At 45.9% G+C, this 17,500-nt stretch overlaps 30 non-coding genes and 45 pseudogenes across 30 annotated transcripts in view; all 75 read right to left on the reverse strand.

Moving 5' to 3' along the window:
- LOC142128316 (5S ribosomal RNA) overlaps positions 1–3 on the reverse strand; it is a 119-nt pseudogene extending 116 nt beyond the window's left edge.
- An 82-nt stretch (positions 4–85) lies between these two features.
- On the reverse strand, positions 86–204 carry LOC142128418 (5S ribosomal RNA; annotated as a pseudogene).
- An 81-nt stretch (positions 205–285) lies between these two features.
- Positions 286–404, reverse strand: LOC142128053 (5S ribosomal RNA). The gene has a single exon (XR_012685511.1). It is a non-coding gene; the product is annotated as a 5S ribosomal RNA (ribosomal RNA).
- An 80-nt stretch (positions 405–484) lies between these two features.
- Positions 485–603, reverse strand: LOC142128029 (5S ribosomal RNA). Its single transcript, XR_012685489.1, has one exon. It is a non-coding gene; the product is annotated as a 5S ribosomal RNA (ribosomal RNA).
- Positions 604–685: 82 nt separating this feature from the next.
- On the reverse strand, positions 686–804 carry LOC142128064 (5S ribosomal RNA). Its single transcript, XR_012685521.1, has one exon. It is a non-coding gene; the product is annotated as a 5S ribosomal RNA (ribosomal RNA).
- Positions 805–1,043: 239 nt separating this feature from the next.
- On the reverse strand, positions 1,044–1,162 carry LOC142128249 (5S ribosomal RNA; annotated as a pseudogene).
- An 82-nt stretch (positions 1,163–1,244) lies between these two features.
- LOC142128310 (5S ribosomal RNA) lies at positions 1,245–1,363 on the reverse strand (annotated as a pseudogene).
- An 80-nt stretch (positions 1,364–1,443) lies between these two features.
- LOC142128352 (5S ribosomal RNA) lies at positions 1,444–1,562 on the reverse strand (annotated as a pseudogene).
- Positions 1,563–1,643: 81 nt separating this feature from the next.
- Positions 1,644–1,762, reverse strand: LOC142128119 (5S ribosomal RNA). The gene has a single exon (XR_012685572.1). It is a non-coding gene; the product is annotated as a 5S ribosomal RNA (ribosomal RNA).
- Positions 1,763–1,841: 79 nt separating this feature from the next.
- LOC142128138 (5S ribosomal RNA) lies at positions 1,842–1,960 on the reverse strand (annotated as a pseudogene).
- Positions 1,961–2,201: 241 nt separating this feature from the next.
- On the reverse strand, positions 2,202–2,320 carry LOC142128307 (5S ribosomal RNA; annotated as a pseudogene).
- An 81-nt stretch (positions 2,321–2,401) lies between these two features.
- LOC142128342 (5S ribosomal RNA) lies at positions 2,402–2,520 on the reverse strand (annotated as a pseudogene).
- A 240-nt stretch (positions 2,521–2,760) lies between these two features.
- On the reverse strand, positions 2,761–2,879 carry LOC142128405 (5S ribosomal RNA; annotated as a pseudogene).
- Positions 2,880–2,961: 82 nt separating this feature from the next.
- On the reverse strand, positions 2,962–3,080 carry LOC142128460 (5S ribosomal RNA; annotated as a pseudogene).
- Positions 3,081–3,161: 81 nt separating this feature from the next.
- On the reverse strand, positions 3,162–3,280 carry LOC142128435 (5S ribosomal RNA; annotated as a pseudogene).
- An 81-nt stretch (positions 3,281–3,361) lies between these two features.
- LOC142128432 (5S ribosomal RNA) lies at positions 3,362–3,475 on the reverse strand (annotated as a pseudogene).
- Positions 3,476–3,554: 79 nt separating this feature from the next.
- On the reverse strand, positions 3,555–3,673 carry LOC142128101 (5S ribosomal RNA). Its single transcript, XR_012685556.1, has one exon. It is a non-coding gene; the product is annotated as a 5S ribosomal RNA (ribosomal RNA).
- An 80-nt stretch (positions 3,674–3,753) lies between these two features.
- On the reverse strand, positions 3,754–3,872 carry LOC142128279 (5S ribosomal RNA; annotated as a pseudogene).
- Positions 3,873–3,953: 81 nt separating this feature from the next.
- On the reverse strand, positions 3,954–4,072 carry LOC142128355 (5S ribosomal RNA; annotated as a pseudogene).
- A 239-nt stretch (positions 4,073–4,311) lies between these two features.
- LOC142128318 (5S ribosomal RNA) lies at positions 4,312–4,430 on the reverse strand (annotated as a pseudogene).
- Positions 4,431–4,512: 82 nt separating this feature from the next.
- Positions 4,513–4,631, reverse strand: LOC142128231 (5S ribosomal RNA; annotated as a pseudogene).
- An 81-nt stretch (positions 4,632–4,712) lies between these two features.
- LOC142128381 (5S ribosomal RNA) lies at positions 4,713–4,831 on the reverse strand (annotated as a pseudogene).
- Positions 4,832–5,111: 280 nt separating this feature from the next.
- On the reverse strand, positions 5,112–5,230 carry LOC142128112 (5S ribosomal RNA). The gene has a single exon (XR_012685566.1). It is a non-coding gene; the product is annotated as a 5S ribosomal RNA (ribosomal RNA).
- Positions 5,231–5,310: 80 nt separating this feature from the next.
- LOC142128030 (5S ribosomal RNA) lies at positions 5,311–5,429 on the reverse strand. The gene has a single exon (XR_012685490.1). It is a non-coding gene; the product is annotated as a 5S ribosomal RNA (ribosomal RNA).
- An 82-nt stretch (positions 5,430–5,511) lies between these two features.
- On the reverse strand, positions 5,512–5,630 carry LOC142128399 (5S ribosomal RNA). Its single transcript, XR_012685604.1, has one exon. It is a non-coding gene; the product is annotated as a 5S ribosomal RNA (ribosomal RNA).
- Positions 5,631–5,869: 239 nt separating this feature from the next.
- LOC142128250 (5S ribosomal RNA) lies at positions 5,870–5,988 on the reverse strand (annotated as a pseudogene).
- Positions 5,989–6,070: 82 nt separating this feature from the next.
- On the reverse strand, positions 6,071–6,189 carry LOC142128033 (5S ribosomal RNA). Its single transcript, XR_012685493.1, has one exon. It is a non-coding gene; the product is annotated as a 5S ribosomal RNA (ribosomal RNA).
- Positions 6,190–6,430: 241 nt separating this feature from the next.
- LOC142128454 (5S ribosomal RNA) lies at positions 6,431–6,549 on the reverse strand (annotated as a pseudogene).
- Positions 6,550–6,629: 80 nt separating this feature from the next.
- LOC142128360 (5S ribosomal RNA) lies at positions 6,630–6,748 on the reverse strand (annotated as a pseudogene).
- Positions 6,749–6,829: 81 nt separating this feature from the next.
- LOC142128241 (5S ribosomal RNA) lies at positions 6,830–6,948 on the reverse strand (annotated as a pseudogene).
- Positions 6,949–7,027: 79 nt separating this feature from the next.
- LOC142128105 (5S ribosomal RNA) lies at positions 7,028–7,146 on the reverse strand. The gene has a single exon (XR_012685559.1). It is a non-coding gene; the product is annotated as a 5S ribosomal RNA (ribosomal RNA).
- An 80-nt stretch (positions 7,147–7,226) lies between these two features.
- LOC142128205 (5S ribosomal RNA) lies at positions 7,227–7,345 on the reverse strand (annotated as a pseudogene).
- Positions 7,346–7,427: 82 nt separating this feature from the next.
- On the reverse strand, positions 7,428–7,546 carry LOC142128400 (5S ribosomal RNA; annotated as a pseudogene).
- A 239-nt stretch (positions 7,547–7,785) lies between these two features.
- LOC142128267 (5S ribosomal RNA) lies at positions 7,786–7,904 on the reverse strand (annotated as a pseudogene).
- An 82-nt stretch (positions 7,905–7,986) lies between these two features.
- Positions 7,987–8,105, reverse strand: LOC142128232 (5S ribosomal RNA; annotated as a pseudogene).
- Positions 8,106–8,186: 81 nt separating this feature from the next.
- Positions 8,187–8,305, reverse strand: LOC142128223 (5S ribosomal RNA; annotated as a pseudogene).
- Positions 8,306–8,385: 80 nt separating this feature from the next.
- Positions 8,386–8,504, reverse strand: LOC142128031 (5S ribosomal RNA). The gene has a single exon (XR_012685491.1). It is a non-coding gene; the product is annotated as a 5S ribosomal RNA (ribosomal RNA).
- Positions 8,505–8,586: 82 nt separating this feature from the next.
- LOC142128411 (5S ribosomal RNA) lies at positions 8,587–8,705 on the reverse strand. Its single transcript, XR_012685605.1, has one exon. It is a non-coding gene; the product is annotated as a 5S ribosomal RNA (ribosomal RNA).
- A 239-nt stretch (positions 8,706–8,944) lies between these two features.
- LOC142128366 (5S ribosomal RNA) lies at positions 8,945–9,063 on the reverse strand (annotated as a pseudogene).
- Positions 9,064–9,145: 82 nt separating this feature from the next.
- Positions 9,146–9,264, reverse strand: LOC142128117 (5S ribosomal RNA). Its single transcript, XR_012685570.1, has one exon. It is a non-coding gene; the product is annotated as a 5S ribosomal RNA (ribosomal RNA).
- A 241-nt stretch (positions 9,265–9,505) lies between these two features.
- Positions 9,506–9,624, reverse strand: LOC142128489 (5S ribosomal RNA; annotated as a pseudogene).
- An 80-nt stretch (positions 9,625–9,704) lies between these two features.
- Positions 9,705–9,823, reverse strand: LOC142128319 (5S ribosomal RNA; annotated as a pseudogene).
- Positions 9,824–9,904: 81 nt separating this feature from the next.
- Positions 9,905–10,023, reverse strand: LOC142128065 (5S ribosomal RNA). The gene has a single exon (XR_012685522.1). It is a non-coding gene; the product is annotated as a 5S ribosomal RNA (ribosomal RNA).
- A 239-nt stretch (positions 10,024–10,262) lies between these two features.
- LOC142128251 (5S ribosomal RNA) lies at positions 10,263–10,381 on the reverse strand (annotated as a pseudogene).
- An 82-nt stretch (positions 10,382–10,463) lies between these two features.
- Positions 10,464–10,582, reverse strand: LOC142128106 (5S ribosomal RNA). Its single transcript, XR_012685560.1, has one exon. It is a non-coding gene; the product is annotated as a 5S ribosomal RNA (ribosomal RNA).
- A 241-nt stretch (positions 10,583–10,823) lies between these two features.
- On the reverse strand, positions 10,824–10,942 carry LOC142128491 (5S ribosomal RNA; annotated as a pseudogene).
- Positions 10,943–11,022: 80 nt separating this feature from the next.
- Positions 11,023–11,141, reverse strand: LOC142128320 (5S ribosomal RNA; annotated as a pseudogene).
- Positions 11,142–11,222: 81 nt separating this feature from the next.
- LOC142128120 (5S ribosomal RNA) lies at positions 11,223–11,341 on the reverse strand. Its single transcript, XR_012685573.1, has one exon. It is a non-coding gene; the product is annotated as a 5S ribosomal RNA (ribosomal RNA).
- A 79-nt stretch (positions 11,342–11,420) lies between these two features.
- LOC142128107 (5S ribosomal RNA) lies at positions 11,421–11,539 on the reverse strand. Its single transcript, XR_012685561.1, has one exon. It is a non-coding gene; the product is annotated as a 5S ribosomal RNA (ribosomal RNA).
- An 80-nt stretch (positions 11,540–11,619) lies between these two features.
- LOC142128206 (5S ribosomal RNA) lies at positions 11,620–11,738 on the reverse strand (annotated as a pseudogene).
- An 82-nt stretch (positions 11,739–11,820) lies between these two features.
- Positions 11,821–11,939, reverse strand: LOC142128057 (5S ribosomal RNA). Its single transcript, XR_012685515.1, has one exon. It is a non-coding gene; the product is annotated as a 5S ribosomal RNA (ribosomal RNA).
- Positions 11,940–12,020: 81 nt separating this feature from the next.
- On the reverse strand, positions 12,021–12,139 carry LOC142128070 (5S ribosomal RNA). Its single transcript, XR_012685528.1, has one exon. It is a non-coding gene; the product is annotated as a 5S ribosomal RNA (ribosomal RNA).
- Positions 12,140–12,379: 240 nt separating this feature from the next.
- Positions 12,380–12,498, reverse strand: LOC142128305 (5S ribosomal RNA; annotated as a pseudogene).
- Positions 12,499–12,739: 241 nt separating this feature from the next.
- LOC142128480 (5S ribosomal RNA) lies at positions 12,740–12,858 on the reverse strand (annotated as a pseudogene).
- An 81-nt stretch (positions 12,859–12,939) lies between these two features.
- On the reverse strand, positions 12,940–13,058 carry LOC142128164 (5S ribosomal RNA; annotated as a pseudogene).
- An 81-nt stretch (positions 13,059–13,139) lies between these two features.
- Positions 13,140–13,258, reverse strand: LOC142128121 (5S ribosomal RNA). Its single transcript, XR_012685574.1, has one exon. It is a non-coding gene; the product is annotated as a 5S ribosomal RNA (ribosomal RNA).
- A 79-nt stretch (positions 13,259–13,337) lies between these two features.
- On the reverse strand, positions 13,338–13,456 carry LOC142128108 (5S ribosomal RNA). Its single transcript, XR_012685562.1, has one exon. It is a non-coding gene; the product is annotated as a 5S ribosomal RNA (ribosomal RNA).
- An 80-nt stretch (positions 13,457–13,536) lies between these two features.
- On the reverse strand, positions 13,537–13,655 carry LOC142128292 (5S ribosomal RNA; annotated as a pseudogene).
- An 82-nt stretch (positions 13,656–13,737) lies between these two features.
- LOC142128069 (5S ribosomal RNA) lies at positions 13,738–13,856 on the reverse strand. The gene has a single exon (XR_012685527.1). It is a non-coding gene; the product is annotated as a 5S ribosomal RNA (ribosomal RNA).
- An 81-nt stretch (positions 13,857–13,937) lies between these two features.
- On the reverse strand, positions 13,938–14,056 carry LOC142128072 (5S ribosomal RNA). Its single transcript, XR_012685529.1, has one exon. It is a non-coding gene; the product is annotated as a 5S ribosomal RNA (ribosomal RNA).
- A 240-nt stretch (positions 14,057–14,296) lies between these two features.
- LOC142128156 (5S ribosomal RNA) lies at positions 14,297–14,415 on the reverse strand (annotated as a pseudogene).
- Positions 14,416–14,497: 82 nt separating this feature from the next.
- On the reverse strand, positions 14,498–14,616 carry LOC142128135 (5S ribosomal RNA; annotated as a pseudogene).
- Positions 14,617–14,857: 241 nt separating this feature from the next.
- LOC142128481 (5S ribosomal RNA) lies at positions 14,858–14,976 on the reverse strand (annotated as a pseudogene).
- An 81-nt stretch (positions 14,977–15,057) lies between these two features.
- On the reverse strand, positions 15,058–15,176 carry LOC142128165 (5S ribosomal RNA; annotated as a pseudogene).
- An 81-nt stretch (positions 15,177–15,257) lies between these two features.
- Positions 15,258–15,376, reverse strand: LOC142128054 (5S ribosomal RNA). The gene has a single exon (XR_012685512.1). It is a non-coding gene; the product is annotated as a 5S ribosomal RNA (ribosomal RNA).
- Positions 15,377–15,457: 81 nt separating this feature from the next.
- On the reverse strand, positions 15,458–15,576 carry LOC142128045 (5S ribosomal RNA). The gene has a single exon (XR_012685504.1). It is a non-coding gene; the product is annotated as a 5S ribosomal RNA (ribosomal RNA).
- Positions 15,577–15,817: 241 nt separating this feature from the next.
- Positions 15,818–15,936, reverse strand: LOC142128499 (5S ribosomal RNA; annotated as a pseudogene).
- Positions 15,937–16,016: 80 nt separating this feature from the next.
- On the reverse strand, positions 16,017–16,135 carry LOC142128309 (5S ribosomal RNA; annotated as a pseudogene).
- An 81-nt stretch (positions 16,136–16,216) lies between these two features.
- LOC142128122 (5S ribosomal RNA) lies at positions 16,217–16,335 on the reverse strand. Its single transcript, XR_012685575.1, has one exon. It is a non-coding gene; the product is annotated as a 5S ribosomal RNA (ribosomal RNA).
- A 79-nt stretch (positions 16,336–16,414) lies between these two features.
- Positions 16,415–16,533, reverse strand: LOC142128066 (5S ribosomal RNA). Its single transcript, XR_012685524.1, has one exon. It is a non-coding gene; the product is annotated as a 5S ribosomal RNA (ribosomal RNA).
- An 80-nt stretch (positions 16,534–16,613) lies between these two features.
- LOC142128207 (5S ribosomal RNA) lies at positions 16,614–16,732 on the reverse strand (annotated as a pseudogene).
- An 82-nt stretch (positions 16,733–16,814) lies between these two features.
- On the reverse strand, positions 16,815–16,933 carry LOC142128354 (5S ribosomal RNA; annotated as a pseudogene).
- An 81-nt stretch (positions 16,934–17,014) lies between these two features.
- Positions 17,015–17,133, reverse strand: LOC142128079 (5S ribosomal RNA). Its single transcript, XR_012685536.1, has one exon. It is a non-coding gene; the product is annotated as a 5S ribosomal RNA (ribosomal RNA).
- A 79-nt stretch (positions 17,134–17,212) lies between these two features.
- LOC142128100 (5S ribosomal RNA) lies at positions 17,213–17,331 on the reverse strand. The gene has a single exon (XR_012685555.1). It is a non-coding gene; the product is annotated as a 5S ribosomal RNA (ribosomal RNA).
- An 82-nt stretch (positions 17,332–17,413) lies between these two features.
- Positions 17,414–17,500, reverse strand: part of LOC142128062 (5S ribosomal RNA) — a 119-nt gene continuing 32 nt past the window's right edge. Inside the window, exon 1 of the ribosomal RNA XR_012685519.1 lies at positions 17,414–17,500. This exon is cut by the window's right edge and continues 32 nt beyond it. This is a non-coding gene — a ribosomal RNA (5S ribosomal RNA).

A 17,500-nucleotide genomic window follows, 5' to 3' on the forward strand; every position in this document is an offset into this window, starting at 1 on the left:
GGTATTGGTTTTCTATTGACCTACATCTTTTATACATCTCAAAACCAGCATTGAAGGAAGTTGGAACAAGAGAGAAAAAAAAAAGGGCCTACAGCACCTGGTATCCCCAGGTGGTCTCGCATCCAAGTACTAACCAGGCCTGGACCTGCTTAGCTTCCAAGATCAGACGAGATTGGGCTTGTTCAGGGTGGTGTGGCTGTAGGTATTGGTTTCCTATTGACCTACATCTCTTATACATCTAGAAACCAGCATTGAAGGAAGCCGGAACAAGAGAGAAGAAAAAAAGGCCTACAGCACCTGGTATTCCCAGGTGGTCTCCCATCCAAGTACTAACCAGGCCCGGCTCTGCTTAGCTTCCAAGATCAGACGAGATTGGGCTTGTTCAGGGTGGTGTGGCTGTAGGTATTGGTTTCCTATTGACCTACATCTCTTATACATCTCAAAACCAGCATTGAAGGAGGCCGGAACAAGAGAGAAAAAAAAAAGCCTACAGCACCTGGTATTTCCAGGTGGTCTCCCATCCAAGTACTAACCAGGCCCAGCCCTGCTTAGCTTCCAAGATCAGACGAGATTGGGCTTGTTCAGGGTGGTGTGGCTGTAGGTATTGTTTTCTTATTGACCTACATCTCTTATACATCTAAAAACAAGCATTGAAGGAAGCCGGAACAAGAGAGAAAAAAAAAAAGGCCTACAGCACCTGGTATTCCCAGGTGGTCTCCCATCCAAGTACTAACCAGGCCTGGCCCTGCTTAGCTTCCAAGATCAGACGAGATTGGGCTTGTCCAGGGTGGTGTGGCTGTAGGTATTGGTTTCCTAATGACCTACATCACTTATACATTTTAAAACCAGCATTGAAGGAAGCCAGAACAAGAGAGAAAAAAAAAAGTACTAACCAGGCCTGGACCTGCTTAGCTTTCAAGATCAGATGAGATTGGGCTTGTTCAGGGTGGTGTGGCTGTAGGTATTGGTTTACTATTGACCTACATCTTTTATACATCTCAAAACCAGCATTGAAGGAGGCCGGAACAAGAGAGAAAAAAAAAAGCCTACAGCATCTGGTATTTCCAGGTGGTCTCCCATCCAAGTACTAACCAGGCCCAGCCCTGCTTAGCTTCCAAGATCAGACAAGATTGGGCTTGTTCAGGGTGGTGTGGCTGTAGGTATTGTTTTCCTATTGACCTACATCTCTTATTCATCTAAAAACAAGCATTGAAGGAAGCCGGAACAAGAGAGAAAAAAAAAATGGCCTACAGCACCTGGTATTCCCAGGTGGTCTCCCATCCAAGTACTAACCAGCCCCGGCTCTGCTTAGCTTCCAAGATCAGACGAGATTGGGCTTGTTCAGGGTGGTGTGGATGTAGGTATTGGTTTTCTATTGACCTACATCTCTTATACATCTAAAAACCAGCATTGAAGGAAGCCGGAGCAAGAGAGAAAAAAAAAGGCCTACAGCACCTGGTATTCCCAGGTGGTCTCCCATCCAAGTACTAAACAGGCTTGTCCCTGCTTAGCTTCCAAGATCAGACGAGATTGGGCTTGTTCAGGGTGGTGCGGCTGCAGGTATTGTTTTCCTATTGACCTACATCTCTTATACATCTAAAAACCAGCATTGAAGGAAGCCGGAACAAGAGAGAAGAAGAAAAGGCCTACAGCACCTGGTATTCCCAGGTGGTCTCCCATCCAAGTACTAACCAGGCCCGGCTCTGCTTAGCTTCCAAGATCAGACGAGATTGGACTTGTTCAGGGTGGTGTGGCTGTAGGTATTGGTTTCTTATTGACCTACATCTCTTATACATCTCAAAACCAGCATTGAAGGAGGCCGGAACAAGAGAGAAAAAAAATGCCTACAGCACCTGGTATTTCCAGGTGGTCTCCCATCCAAGTACTAACCAGGCCCAGACCTGCTTAACTTCCAAGATCAGATGAGATTGGGCTTGTCCAAGGTGGTGTGGCTGTAGGTATTGGTTTCCTAATGACCTACATCACTTATACATTTTAAAACCAGCATTGAAGGAAGCCAGAACAAGAGAGAAAAAAAAAAGTACTAACCAGGCCCGGACTTGCTTAGCTTCCAAGATCAGACAAGATTGGGCTTGTTCAGGGTGGTGTGGCTGTAGGTATTGGTTTCCTGTTGACCTACATCTCTTATACATCTAAAAAACCAGCATTAAAGGAAGCCGGAACAAGAGAGAAAAAAAAAAGGCCTACAGCACCTGGTATTCCCAGGTGGTCTCCCACCCAAGTTCTAACCAGGCCCGTCCCTGCTTAGCTTCCAAGATCAGATGATATTGGGTTTGTTCAGGGTGGTGCGGCTGTAGGTATTGTTTTCATATTGACCTACATCTCTTATACATCTAAAAACCCGCATTGAAGGAAGCTGGAACAAGAGAGAAAAAAAAAAAGCCTGCAGCACCTGGTATTCCCAGGTGGTCTCCCATCCAAGTACTAAATAGGCCTGGCCCTGCTTAGCTTCCAAGATCAGATGAGATTGGGCTTGTTCAGGGTGGTGTGGCAGTAGGTATTAGTTTCCTAATGACCTACATCACTTATACATCTCAAAACCAGCATTGAAGGAAGCCAGAACAAGAGAGAAAAAAAAAAGTACTAACCAGGCCCGGACCTGCTTAGCTTTCAAGATCAGACGAGATTGGGCTTGTTCAGGGTGGTGTGGCTGTAGGTATTTGTTTCCTATTGACCTACATCTCTTATACATCTCAAAACCAGCATTGAAGGAAGTCGGAACAAGAGAGAAAAAAAAAATGCCTACAGCACCTGGTATTCCCAGGTGGTCTCGCATCCAAGTACTAACCAGGCCCGGCTCTGCTTAGCTTCCAAGATCAGATGAGATTGGGCTTGTTCAGCGTGTTGTGGCTGTAGCATTTGGTTTCCTTATGACCTACATCACTTATACATCTGAAAACCAGCATTGAAGGAAGTCGGAACAAGAGAGAAAAAAAAAAGGGCCTACAGCACCTGGTATTCCCAGGTGGTCTCGCATACAAGTACTAACCAGCCCCGGCTCTGCTTAGCTTCCAAGATCAGACGAGATTGGGCTTGTTCAGGGTGGTGTGGATGTAGGTATTGGTTTTCTATTGACCTACATCTCTTATACATCTAAAAACCAGCATTGAAGGAAGTCGGAACAAGAGAGAAGAAGAAAAGGCCTACAGCACCTGGTATTCCCAGGTGGTCTCCCATCCAAGTACTAAACAGGATTGTCCCTGCTTAGCTTCCAAGATCAGACGAGATTAGGCTTGTTCAGGGTGGTGCGGCTGTAGGTATTGTTTTCCTATTGACCTACATCTCTTATACATCTAAAAACCAGCATTGAAGGAAGCCGGAACAAGAGAGAAGAAGAAAAGGCCTACAGCACCTGGTATTCCCAGGTGGTCTCCCATCCAAGTACTAACCAGGCCCGGCTCTGCTTCCAAGATCAGACGAGATTGGACTTGTTCAGGGTGGTGTGGCTGTAGGTATTGGTTTCTTATTGACCTACATCTCTTATACATCTCAAAACCAGCATTGAAGGAGGCCGGAACAAGAGAGAAAAAAAATGCCTACAGCACCTGGTATTTACAGGTGGTCTCCCATCCAAGTACTAACCAGGCCCAGCCCTGCTTAACTTCCAAGATCAGATGAGATTGGGCTTGTTCAGGGTGGTGTGGCAGTAGGAATTGTTTTCTTATTGACCTACATCTCTTATACATCTCAAAACCAGCATTGAAGGAGGCCGGAACAAGAGAGAAAAAAAAAAGCCTACAGCACCTGGTATTTCCAGGTGGTCTCCCATCCAAGTACTAACCAGGCCCAGCCCTGCTTAGCTTCCAAGATCAAGCGAGATTGGGATTGTTCAGGGTGCTGTGGCTGTAGGTATTGTTTCCTTATTGACCTACATCTCTTATACATCTAAAAACAAGCATTGAAGGAAGCCGGAACAAGAGAGAAAAAAAAAAGGCCTACAGCACCTGGTATTCCCAGGTGGTCTCTGAGCCAAGTACTAACCAGGCCCGGCTCTGCTTAGCTTCCAAGATCAGACGAGATTGGGCTTGTCCAGGGTGGTGTGGCTGTAGGTATTGGTTTCCTAATGACCTACATCACTTATACATTTTAAAACCAGCATTGAAGGAAGCCAGAACAAGAGAGAAAAAAAAAAGTACTAACCAGGCCCGGACCTGCTTAGCTTTCAAGATCAGACAAGATTGGGCTTGTTCAGGGTGGTGTGGCTGTAGGTATTGGTTTCCTATTGACCTACATCTCTTATACATCTCAAAACCAGCATTGAAGGAGGCCGGAACAAGAGAGAAAAAAAAAAGCCTACAGCCACTGGTATTTCCAGGAGGTCTCCCATCCAAGTACTAACCAGGCCCAGCCCTGCTTAGCTTCCAAGATCAGACAAGATTGGGCTTGTTCAGGGTGGTGTGGCTGTAGGTATTGGTTTCCTATTGACCTACATCTCTTATACATCTCAAAACCAGCATTGAAGGAAGTCGGAACAAGAGAGAAAAAAAAAAGGGCCTACAGCACCTGGTATTCCCAGGTGGTCTCGCATCCAAGTACTAACCAGGCCCGGACCTGCTTAGCTTCCAAGATCAGACGAGATTGGGCTTGTTCAGGGTGGTGTGGCTGTAGGTATTGGTTTCCTATTGACCTACATCTCTTATACATCTAGAAACCAGCATTGAAGGAAGCCGGAACAAGAGAGAAGAAAAAAAGGCCTACAGCACCTGGTATTCCCAGGTGGTCTCGCATCCAAGTACTAACCAGGCCCGGCTCTGCTTAGCTTCCAAGATCAGATGAGATTGGGCTTGTTCAGCGTGTTGTGGCTGTAGCATTTGGTGTCCTTATGACCTACATCACTTATACATCTGAAAACCAGCATTGAAGGAAGCCGGATCAAAAGAGAAAAAAAAAGGCCTACAGCACCTGGCATTCCCAGGTGGTCTCCCATCCATGTACTAACTAGGCCTGGCGCGGCTTATCTTTCAAGATCAGACGAGATTGTTCTTGTTCAAGATGGAGTGGCTGTAGGTATTAGTTTCCTATTGACCTACATCTCTTATACATCTCAACACCAGCATTGAAGGAAGCCGGAACAAGAGAGAAAAAAAAAAGGCCTACAGCACCTGGTATTCCCAGGTGGTCTCCCATCCAAGTACTAACCAGGCCTGGCTCTGCTTAGCTTCCAAGATCAGATGAGATTGGGCTTGTTCAGGGTGGTGTGGCTGTAGGTATTGGTTTCCTATTGACCTACATCTCTTATACATCTCAAAACCAGCATTGAAGGAGGCCGGAACAAGAGAGAAAAAAAAAAGCCTACAGCACCTGGTATTTCCAGGTGGTCTCCCATCCAAGTACTAACCAGGCCCAGCCCTGCTTAGCTTCCAAGATCAGACGAGATTGGGCTTGTTCAGGGTGGTGTGGCTGTAGGTATTGTTTTCTTATTGACCTACATCTCTTATACATCTAAAAACAAGCATTGAAGGAAGCCGGAACAAGAGAGAAAAAAAAAAAGACCTACAGCACCTGGTATTCCCAGGTGGTCTCCCATCCAAGTACTAACCAGGCCTGGCCCTGCTTAGCTTCCAAGATCAGACGAGATTGGGCTTGTCCAGGGTGGTGTGGCTGTAGGTATTGGTTTCCTAATGACCTACATCACTTATACATTTTAAAACCAGCATTGAAGGAAGCCAGAACAAGAGAGAAAAAAAAAAGTACTAACCAGGCCCGGACCTGCTTAGCTTTCAAGATCAGACGAGATTGGGCTTGTTCAGGGTGGTGTGGCTGTAGGTGTTGGTTTACTATTGACCTACATCTTTTATACATCTCAAAACCAGCATTGAAGGAGGCCGGAACAAGAGAGAAAAAAAAAAGCCTACAGCATCTGGTATTTCCAGGTGGTCTCCCATCCAAGTACTAACCAGGCCCAGCCCTGCTTAGCTTCCAAGATCAGACAAGATTGGGCTTGTTCAGGGTGGTGTGGCTGTAGGTATTGTTTTCCTATTGACCTACATCTCTTATTCATCTAAAAACAAGCATTGAAGGAAGCCGGAACAAGAGAGAAAAAAAAAATGGCCTACAGCACCTGGTATTCCCAGGTGGTCTCCCATCCAAGTACTAACCAGGCCCGGCCCTGCTTAGCTTCCAAGATCAGATGAGATTGGGCTTGTCCAGGGTGGTGTGGCTGTAGGTATTGGTTTTCGAATGACCTACATCACTTATACATTTTAAAACCAGCATTGAAGGAAGCCAGAACAAGATATAAAAAAAAAAGTACTAACCAGGCCCGGACCTGCTTAGCTTTCAAGATCAGACGAGATTGGGCTTGTTCAGGGTGGTGGGGCTGTAGGAATTGGTTTCCTATTGACCTACATCTCTTATACATCTCAAAACCAGCATTGAAGGAAGTCGGAACAAGAGAGAAAAAAAAAAGGGCCTACAGCACCTGGTATTCCCAGGTGGTCTCGCATTCAAGTACTAACCAGCCCCGGCTCTGCTTAGCTTCCAAGATCAGACGAGATTGGGCTTGTTCAGGGTGGTGTGGATGTAGGTATTGGTTTTCTATTGACCTACATCTCTTATACATCTAAAAACCAGCATTGAAGGAAGCCGGAGCAAGAGAGAAAAAAAAAGGCCTACAGCACCTGGTATTCCCAGGTGGTCTCCCATCCAAGTACTAAACAGGCTTGTCCCTGCTTAGCTTCCAAGATCAGACGAGATTAGGCTTATTCAGGGTGGTGCGGCTGTAGGTATTGTTTTCCTATTGACCTACATCTCTTATACATCTAAAAACCAGCATTGAAGGAAGCCGGAACAAGAGAGAAGAAGAAAAGGCCTACAGCACCTGGTATTCCCAGGTGGGCTCCCAACCAAGTACTAACCAGGCCCGGCTCTGCTTAGCTTCCAAGATCAGACGAGATTGGACTTGTTCAGGGTGGTGTGGCTGTAGGTATTGGTTTCTTATTGACCTACATCTCTTATACATCTCAAAACCAGCATTGAAGGAGGCCGGAACAAGAGAGAAAAAAAATGCCTACAGCACCTGGTATTTACAGGTGGTCTCCCATCCAAGTACTAACCAGGCCCAGCCCTGCTTAACTTCCAAGATCAGATGAGATTGGGCTTGTTCAGGGTGGTGTGGCAGTAGGTATTGTTTTCTTTTTGACCTACATCTCTTATACATCTCAAAACCAGCATTGAAGGAGGCCGGAACAAGAGAGAAAAAAAAAAGCCTACAGCACCTGGTATTTCCAGGTGGTCTCCCATCCAAGTACTAACCAGGCCCAGCCCTGCTTAGCTTCCAAGATCAAACGAGATTGGGATTGTTCAGGGTGCTGTGGCTGTAGGTATTGTTTCCTTATTGACCTACATCTCTTATACATCTAAAAACAAGCATTGAAGGAAGCCGGAACAAGAGAGAAAAAAAAAAAGGCCTACAGCACCTGGTATTCCCAGGTGGTCTCTGAGCCAAGTACTAACCAGGCCCGGCTCTGCTTAGCTTCCAAGATCAGACGAGATTGGGCTTGTCCAAGGTGGTGTGGCTGTAGGTATTGGTTTCCTAATGACCTACATCACTTATACATTTTAAAACCAGCATTGAAGGAAGCCAGAACAAGAGAGAAAAAAAAAAGTACTAACCAGGCCCGGACCTGCTTAGCTTTCAAGATCAGACAAGATTGGGCTTGTTCAGGGTGGTGTGGCTGTAGGTATTGGTTTCCTATTGACCTACATCTCTTATACATCTCAAAACCAGCATTGAAGGAGGCCGGAACAAGAGAGAAAAAAAAAAGCCTACAGCCCCTGGTATTTCCAGGAGGTCTCCCATGCAAGTACTAACCAGGCCCAGCCCTGCTTAGCTTCCAAGATCAGACAAGATTGGGCTTGTTCAGGGTGGTGTGGCTGTAGGTATTGGTTTACTATTGACCTACATCTCTTATACATCTCAAAACCAGCATTGAAGGAAGTCGGAACAAGAGAGAAAAAAAAAAGGGCCTACAGCACCTGGTATTCCCAGGTGGTCTCGCATCCAAGTACTAACCAGGCCCGGACCTGCTTAGCTTCCAAGATCAGACGAGATTGGGCTTGTTCAGGGTGGTGTGGCTGTAGGTATTGGTTTCCTATTGACCTACATCTCTTATACATCTAGAAACCAGCATTGAAGGAAGCCGGAACAAGAGAGAAGAAAAAAAGGCCTACAGCACCTGGTATTCCCAGGTGGCCTCCCATCCAAGTACTAACCAGGCCTGGCTCTGCTTAGCTTCCAAGATCAGACGAGATTGGGCTTGTTCAGGGTGGTGTGGCTGTAGGTATTGGTTTCCTATTGACCTACATCTCTTATACATCTCAAAACCAGCATTGAAGGAGGCCGGAACAAGAGAGAAAAAAAAAAGCCTACAGCACCTGGTATTTCCAGGTGGTCTCCCATCCAAGTACTAACCAGGCCCAGCCCTGCTTAGCTTCCAAGATCAGACGAGATTGGGCTTGTTCAGGGTGGTGTGGCTGTAGGTATTGTTTTCTTATTGACCTACATCTCTTATACATCTAAAAACAAGCATTGAAGGAAGCCGGAACAAGAGAGAAAAAAAAAAAGACCTACAGCACCTGGTATTCCCAGGTGGTCTCCCATCCAAGTACTAACCAGGCCTGGCCCTGCTTAGCTTCCAAGATCAGACGAGATTGGGCTTGTCCAGGGTGGTGTGGCTGTAGGTATTGGTTTCCTAATGACCTACATCACTTATACATTTTAAAACCAGCATTGAAGGAAGCCAGAACAAGAGAGAAAAAAAAAAGTACTAACCAGGCCCGGACCTGCTTAACTTTCAAGATCAGACGAGATTGGGCTTGTTCAGGGTGGTGTGGCTGTAGGTGTTGGTTTACTATTGACCTACATCTTTTATACATCTCAAAACCAGCATTGAAGGAGGCCGGAACAAGAGAGAAAAAAAAAAGCCTACAGCATCTTGTATTTCCAGGTGGTCTCCCATCCAAGTACTAACCAGGCCCAGCCCTGCTTAGCTTCCAAGATCAGACAAGATTGGGCTTGTTCAGGGTGGTGTGGCTGTAGGTATTGTTTTCCTATTGACCTACATCTCTTATTCATCTAAAAACAAGCATTGAAGGAAGCCGGAACAAGAGAGAAAAAAAAAATGGCCTACAGCACCTGGTATTCCCAGGTGGTCTCCCATCCAAGTACTAACCAGGCCTGGCCCTGCTTAGCTTCCAAGATCAGATGAGATTGGGCTTGTCCAGTGTGGTGTGGCTGTAGGTATTGGTTTTCTAATGACCTACATCACTTATACATTTTAAAACCAGCATTGAAGGAAGCCAGAACAAGATATAAAAAAAAAAGTACTAACCAGGCCCGGACCTGCTTAGCTTTCAAGATCAGACGAGATTGGGCTTGTTCAGGGTGGTGGGGCTGTAGGTATTGGTTTCCTATTGACCTACATCTCTTATACATCTCAAAACCAGCATTGAAGGAAGTCGGAACAAGAGAGAAAAAAAAAAGGGCCTACAGCACCTGGTATTTCCAGGTGGTCTCGCATACAAGTACTAACCAGCCCCGGCTCTGCTTAGCTTCCAAGATCAGACGAGATTGGGCTTGTTCAGGGTGGTGTGGATGTAGGTATTGGTTTTCTATTGACCTACATCTCTTATACATCTAAAAACCAGCATTGAAGGAAGCCGGAGCAAGAGAGAAAAAAAAAGGCCTACAGCACCTGGTATTCCCAGGTGGTCTCCCATCCAAGTACTAAACAGGCTTGTCCCTGCTTAGCTTCCAAGATCAGACGAGATTGGGCTTGTTCAGGGTGGTGCGGCTGTAGGTATTGTTTTCCTATTGACCTACATCTCTTATACATCTAAAAACCAGCATTGAAGGAAGCCGGAACAAGAGAGAAGAAGAAAAGGCCTACAGCACCTGGTATTCCCAGGTGGTCTCCCATCCAAGTACTAACCAGGCCTGGCCCTGCTTAGCTTCCAAGATCAGACGAGATTGGGCTTGTCCAGGGTGGTGTGGCTGTAGGTATTGGTTTCCTAATGACCTACATCACTTATACATTTTAAAACCAGCATTGAAGGAAGCCAGAACAAGAGAGAAAAAAAAAAGTACTAACCAGGCCCGGACCTGCTTAACTTTCAAGATCAGACGAGATTGGGCTTGTTCAGGGTGGTGTGGCTGTAGGTGTTGGTTTACTATTGACCTACATCTTTTATACATCTCAAAACCAGCATTGAAGGAGGCCGGAACAAGAGAGAAAAAAAAAAGCCTACAGCATCTGGTATTTCCAGGTGGTCTCCCATCCAAGTACTAACCAGGCCCAGCCCTGCTTAGCTTCCAAGATCAGACAAGATTGGGCTTGTTCAGGGTGGTGTGGCTGTAGGTATTGTTTTCCTATTGACCTACATCTCTTATTCATCTAAAAACAAGCATTGAAGGAAGCCGGAACAAGAGAGAAAAAAAAAATGGCCTACAGCACCTGGTATTCCCAGGTGGTCCCCCATCCAAGTACTAACCAGGCCCGGCCCTGCTTAGCTTCCAAGATCAGATGAGATTGGGCTTGTCCAGGGTGGTGTGGCTGTAGGTATTGGTTTTCTAATGACCTACATCACTTATACATTTTAAAACCAGCATTGAAGGAAGCCAGAACAAGATATAAAAAAAAAAGTACTAACCAGGCCCGGACCTGCTTAGCTTTCAAGATCAGACGAGATTGGGCTTGTTCAGGGTGGTGGGGCTGTAGGTATTGGTTTCCTATTGACCTACATCTCTTATACATCTCAAAACCAGCATTGAAGGAAGTCGGAACAAGAGAGAAAAAAAAAAGGGCCTACAGCACCTGGTATTCCCAGGTGGTCTCGCATACAAGTACTAACCAGCCCTGGCTCTGCTTAGCTTCCAAGATCAGACGAGATTGGGCTTGTTCAGGGTGGTGTGGATGTAGGTATTGGTTTTCTATTGACCTACATCTCTTATACATCTAAAAACCAGCATTGAAGGAAGCCGGAGCAAGAGAGAAAAAAAAAGGCCTACAGCACCTGGTATTCCCAGGTGGTCTCCCATCCAAGTACTAAACAGGCTTGTCCCTGCTTAGCTTCCAAGATCAGACGAGATTGGGCTTGTTCAGGGTGGTGCGGCTGTAGGTATTGTTTTCCTATTGACCTACATCTCTTATACATCTAAAAACCAGCATTGAAGGAAGCCGGAACAAGAGAGAAGAAGAAAAGGCCTACAGCACCTGGTATTCCCAGGTGGTCTCCCATCCAAGTACTAACCAGGCCCGGCTCTGCTTAGCTTCCAAGATCAGACGAGATTGGACTTGTTCAGGGTGGTGTGGCTGTAGGTATTGGTTTCTTATTGACCTACATCTCTTATACATCTCAAAACCAGCATTGAAGGAGGCCGGAACAAGAGAGAAAAAAAATGCCTACAGCACCTGGTATTTACAGGTGGTCTCCCATCCAAGTACTAACCAGGCCCAGCCCTGCTTAACTTCCAAGATCAGATGAGATTGGGCTTGTTCAGGGTGGTGTGGCAGTAGGTATTGTTTTCTTATTGACCTACATCTCTTATACATCTCAAAACCAGCATTGAAGGAGGCCGGAACAAGAGAGAAAAAAAAAAGCCTACAGCACCTGGTATTTCCAGGTGGTCTCCCATCCAAGTACTAACCAGGCCCAGCCCTGCTTAGCTTCCAAGATCAAACGAGATTGGGATTGTTCAGGGTGCTGTGGCTGTAGGTATTGTTTCCTTATTGACCTACATCTCTTATACATCTAAAAACAAGCATTGAAGGAAGCCGGAACAAGAGAGAAAAAAAAAAAGGCCTACAGCACCTGGTATTCCCAGGTGGTCTCCCATCCAAGTACTAACCAGGCCCAGCCCTGCTTAGCTTCCAAGATCAGACGAGATTGGGCTTGTTCAGGGTGGTGTGGCTGTAGGTATTGTTTTCTTATTGACCTACATCTCTTATACATCTAAAAAAAGCATTGAAGGAAGCCGGAACAAGAGAGAAAAAAAAAAAGGCCTACAGCAACTGGTATTCCCAGGTGGTCTCCCATCCAAGTACTAACCAGGCCCAGCCCTGCTTAGCTTCCAAGATCAGACGAGATTGGGCTTGTCCAGGGTGGTGTGGCTGTAGGTATTGGTTTCCTAATGACCTACATCACTTATACATTTTAAAACCAGCATTGAAGGAAGCCAGAACAAGAGAGAAAAAAAAAAGTACTAACCAGGCCTGGACCTGCTTAGCTTTCAAGATCAGACGAGATTGGGCTTGTTCAGGGTGGTGTGGCTGTAGGTATTGGTTTACTATTGACCTACATCTTTTATACATCTCAAAACCAGCATTGAAGGAGGCCGGAACAAGAGAGAAAAAAAAAAAGCCTACAGCATCTGGTATTTCCAGGTGGTCTCCCATCCAAGTACTAACCAGGCCCAGCCCTGCTTACCTTCCAAGATCAGACAAGATTGGGCTTGTCCAGGGTGGTGTGGCTGTAGGTGTTGGTTTTCTAATGACCTACATCACTTATACATTTTAAAACCAGCATTGAAGGAAGCCAGAACAAGATATAAAAAAAAAAGTACTAACCAGGCCCGGACCTGCTTAGCTTTCAAGATCAGACGAGATTGGGCTTGTTCAGGGTGGTGGGGTTGTAGGTATTGGTTTCCTATTGACCTACATCTCTTATACATCTCAAAACCAGCATTGAAGGAAGTCGGAACAAGAGAGAAAAAAAAAAGCGCCTACAGCACCTGGTATTCCCAGGTGGTCTCGCATCCAAGTAATAACCAGCCCCGACTCTGCTTAGCTTCCAAGATCAGACGAGATTGGGCTTGTTCAGGGTGGTGTGGATGTAGGTTTTGGTTTCCTATTGACCTACATCTCTTATACATCTAAAAACCAGCATTGAAGGAAGCCGGAACAAGAGAGAAAAAAAAAAGGCCTACAGCACCTGGTATTCCCAGGTGGTCTCCCATCCAAGTACTAACCAGGCTCGTCCCTGCTTAGCTTCCAAGATCAGACGAGATTGGGCTTGTTCAGGGTGGTGCGGCTGTAGGTATTGTTTTCCTATTGACCTACATCTCTTATACATCTAAAAACCAGCATTGAAGGAAGCCGGAACAAGAGAGAAGAAAAAAAGGCCTACAGCACCTGGTATTCCCAGGTGGTCTCCCATCCAAGTACTAACCAGGCCCGGCTCTGCTTAGCTTCCAAGATCAGACGAGATTGGACTTGTTCAGGGTGGTGTGGCTGTAGGTATTGGTTTCTTATTGACCTACATCTCTTATACATCTCAAAACCAGCATTGAAGGAGGCCGGAACAAGAGAGAAAAAAAATGCCTACAGCACCTGGTATTTACAGGTGGTCTCCCATCCAAGTACTAACCAGGCCCAGCCCTGCTTAACTTCCAAGATCAGATGAGATTGGGCTTGTTCAGGGTGGTGTGGCAGTAGGTATTGTTTTCTTATTGACCTACATCTCTTATACATCTCAAAACCAGCATTGAAGGAGGCCGGAACAAGAGAGAAAAAAAAAAGCCTACAGCACCTGGTATTTCCAGGTGGTCTCCCATCCAAGTACTAACCAGGCCCAGCCCTGCTTAGCTTCCAAGATCAAACGAGATTGGGATTGTTCAGGTTGCTGTGGCTGTAGGTACTGTTTCCTTATTGACCTACATCTCTTATACATCTAAAAACAAGCATTGAAGGAAGCCGGAACAAGAGAGAAAAAAAAAAAGGCCTACAGCACCTGGTATTCCCAGGTGGTCTCCCATCCAAGTACTAACCAGGCCCAGCCCTGCTTAGCTTCCAAGATCAGACGAGATTGGGCTTGTTCAGGGTGGTGTGGCTGTAGGTATTGTTTTCTTATTGACCTACATCTCTTATACATCTAAAAAAAGCATTGAAGGAAGCCGGAACAAGAGAGAAAAAAAAAAAGGCCTACAGCAACTGGTATTCCCAGGTGGTCTCCCATCCAAGTACTAACCAGGCCCAGCCCTGCTTAGCTTCCAAGATCAGACGAGATTGGGCTTGTCCAGGGTGGTGTGGCTGTAGGTATTGGTTTCCTAATGACCTACATCACTTATACATTTTAAAACCAGCATTGAAGGAAGCCAGAACAAGAGAGAAAAAAAAAAGTACTAACCAGGCCTGGACCTGCTTAGCTTTCAAGATCAGACGAGATTGGGCTTGTTCAGGGTGGTGTGGCTGTAGGTATTGGTTTACTATTGACCTACATCTTTTATACATCTCAAAACCAGCATTGAAGGAGGCCGGAACAAGAGAGAAAAAAAAAAAGCCTACAGCATCTGGTATTTCCAGGTGGTCTCCCATCCAAGTACTAACCAGGCCCAGCCCTGCTTAGCTTCCAAGATCAGACGAGATTGGGCTTGTTCAGGGTGGTGTGGCTGTAGGTATTGTTTTCCTATTGACCTACATCTCTTATTCATCTAAAAACAAGCATTGAAGGAAGCCGGAACAAGAGAGAAAAAAAAAAAGGCCTACAGCACCTGATATTCCCAGGTGGTCTCCCATCCAAGTACTAACCAGGCCCAGCCCTGCTTACCTTCCAAGATCAAACAAGATTGGGCTTGTCCAGGGTGGTGTGGCTGTAGGTATTGGTTTTCTAATGACCTACATCACTTATACATTTTAAAACCAGCATTGAAGGAAGCCAGAACAAGATATAAAAAAAAAAGTACTAACCAGGCCCGGACCTGCTTAGCTTTCAAGATCAGACGAGATTGGGCTTGTTCAGGGTGGTGGGGTTGTAGGTATTGGTTTCCTATTGACCTACATCTCTTATACATCTCAAAACCAGCATTGAAGGAAGTCGGAACAAGAGAGAAAAAAAAAAGCGCCTACAGCACCTGGTATTCCCAGGTGGTCTCGCATCCAAGTAATAACCAGCCCCGACTCTGCTTAGCTTCCAAGATCAGACGAGATTGGGCTTGTTCAGGGTGGTGTGGATGTAGGTTTTGGTTTCCTATTGACCTACATCTCTTATACATCTAAAAACCAGCATTGAAGGAAGCCGGAACAAGAGAGAAAAAAAAAAGGCCTACAGCACCTGGTATTCCCAGGTGGTCTCCCATCCAAGTACTAACCAGGCTCGTCCCTGCTTAGCTTCCAAGATCAGACGAGATTGGGCTTGTTCAGGGTGGTGCGGCTGTAGGTATTGTTTTCCTATTGACCTACATCTCTTATACATCTAAAAACCAGCATTGAAGGAAGCCGGAACAAGAGAGAAGAAAAAAAGGCCTACAGCACCTGGTATTCCCAGGTGGTCTCCCATCCAAGTACTAACCAGGCCCGGCTCTGCTTAGCTTCCAAGATCAGACGAGATTGGGCTTGTTCAGGGTGGTGTGGCTGTAGGTATTGTTTGCCTATTGACCTACATCTCTTATTCATCTAAAAACAAGCATTGAAGGAAGCCGGAACAAGAGAGAAAAAAAAATGGCCTACAGCACCTGGTATTCCCAGGTGGTCTCCCATCCAAGTACTAACCAGGCCCGGCCCTGCTTAGCTTCCAAGATCAGATGAGATTGGGCTTGTCCAGGGTGGTGTGGCTGTAGGTATTGGTTTTCTAATGACCTACATCACTTATACATTTTAAAACCAGCATTGAAGGAAGCCAGAACAAGATATAAAAAAAAAAGTACTAACCAGGCCCGGACCTGCTTAGCTTTCAAGATCAGACGAGATTGGGCTTGTTCAGGGTGGTGGGGCTGTAGGTATTGGTTTCCTATTGACCTACATCTCTTATACATCTCAAAACCAGCATTGAAGGAAGTCGGAACAAGAGAGAAAAAAAAAAGGGCCTACAGCACCTGGTATTCCCAGGTGGTCTCGCATACAAGTGCTAACCAGCCCCGGCTCTGCTTAGCTTCCAAGATCAGACGAGATTGGGCTTGTTCAGGGTGGTGTGGATGTAGGTATTGGTTTTCTATTGACCTACATCTCTTATACATCTAAAAACCAGCATTGAAGGAAGCCGGAGCAAGAGAGAAAAAAAAAAGCCTACAGCACCTGGTATTCCCAGGTGGTTTCCCATCCAAGTACTAAACAGGCTTGTCCCTGCTTAGCTTCCAAGATCAGACGAGATTGGGCTTGTTCAGGGTGGTGTGGCTGTAGGTATTGTTTTCCTATTGACCTACATCTCTTATACATCTAAAAACCAGCATTGAAGGAAGCCGGAACAAGAGAGAAGAAGAAAAGGCCTACAGCACCTGGTATTCCCAGGTGGTCTCCCATCCAAGTACTAACCAGGCCCGGCTCTGCTTAGCTTCCAAGATCAGACGAGATTGGACTTGTTCAGGGTGGTGTGGCTGTAGGTATTGGTTTCTTATTGACCTACATCTCTTATACATCTCAAAACCAGCATTGAAGGAGGCCGGAACAAGAGAGAAAAAAAATGCCTACAGCACCTGGTATTTCCAGGTGGTCTCCCATCCAAGTACTAACCAGGCCCAGCCCTGCTTAACTTCCAAGATCAGATGAGATTGGGCTTGTTCAGGGTGGTGTGGCAGTAGGTATTGTTTTCTTATTGACCTACATCTCTTATACATCTCAAAACCAGCATTGAAGGAGGCCGGAACAAGAGAGAAAAAAAAAAGCCTACAGCACCTGGTATTTCCAGGTGGTCTCCCATCCAAGTACTAACCAGGCCCAGCCCTGCTTAGCTTCCAAGATCAAACGAGATTGGGATTGTTCAGGGTGCTGTGGCTGTAGGTATTGTTTCCTTATTGACCTACATCTCTTATACATCTAAAAACAAGCATTGAAGGAAGCCGGAACAAGAGAGAAAAAAAAAAAGGCCTACAGCACCTGGTATTCCCAGGTGGTCTCTGAGCCAAGTACTAACCAGGCCCGGCTCTGCTTAGCTTCCAAGATCAGACGAGATTGGGCTTGTTCAGGGTGGTGTGGCTGTAGGTATTGTTTTCCTATTGACCTACATCTCTTATACATCTAGAAAACAGCATTGAAGGAAGCCGGAACAAGAGAGAAGAAAAAAAGACCTACAGCACCTGGTATTCCCAGGTGGTCTCCCATCCAAGTACTAAGCAGGCCCGGCTCTGCTTAGCTTCCAAGATCAGACGAGATTGGGCTTGTTCAGGGTGGTGTGGCTGTAGGTATTGGTTTCCTATTGACCTACATCTCTTATACATCTCAAAACCAGCATTGAAGGAGGCCGGAACAAGAGAGAAAAAAAAAGCCTACAGCACCTGGTATTTCCAGGTGGTCTCCCATCCAAGTACTAACCAGGCCCAGCCCTGCTTAGCTTCCAAGATCAGACGAGTTTGGGCTTGTTCAGGGTGGTGTGGCCGTAGGTATTGTTTTCCTATTGACCTACATCTTTTATACATCTAAAAACAAGCATTGAAGGAAGCCGGAACAAGAGAGAAAAATGAAAAGGCCTACAGCACCTGGTATTACCAGGTGGTCTCCCATCCAAGTACTAACCAGGCCCGGCCCTGCTTAGCTTCCAAGATCAGATGAGA

The sequence above is a fragment of the Mixophyes fleayi genome, unplaced genomic scaffold (genome assembly GCF_038048845.1).
Source record: "Mixophyes fleayi isolate aMixFle1 unplaced genomic scaffold, aMixFle1.hap1 Scaffold_300, whole genome shotgun sequence".
NCBI classification, from domain to species: domain Eukaryota; kingdom Metazoa; phylum Chordata; class Amphibia; order Anura; family Limnodynastidae; genus Mixophyes; species Mixophyes fleayi.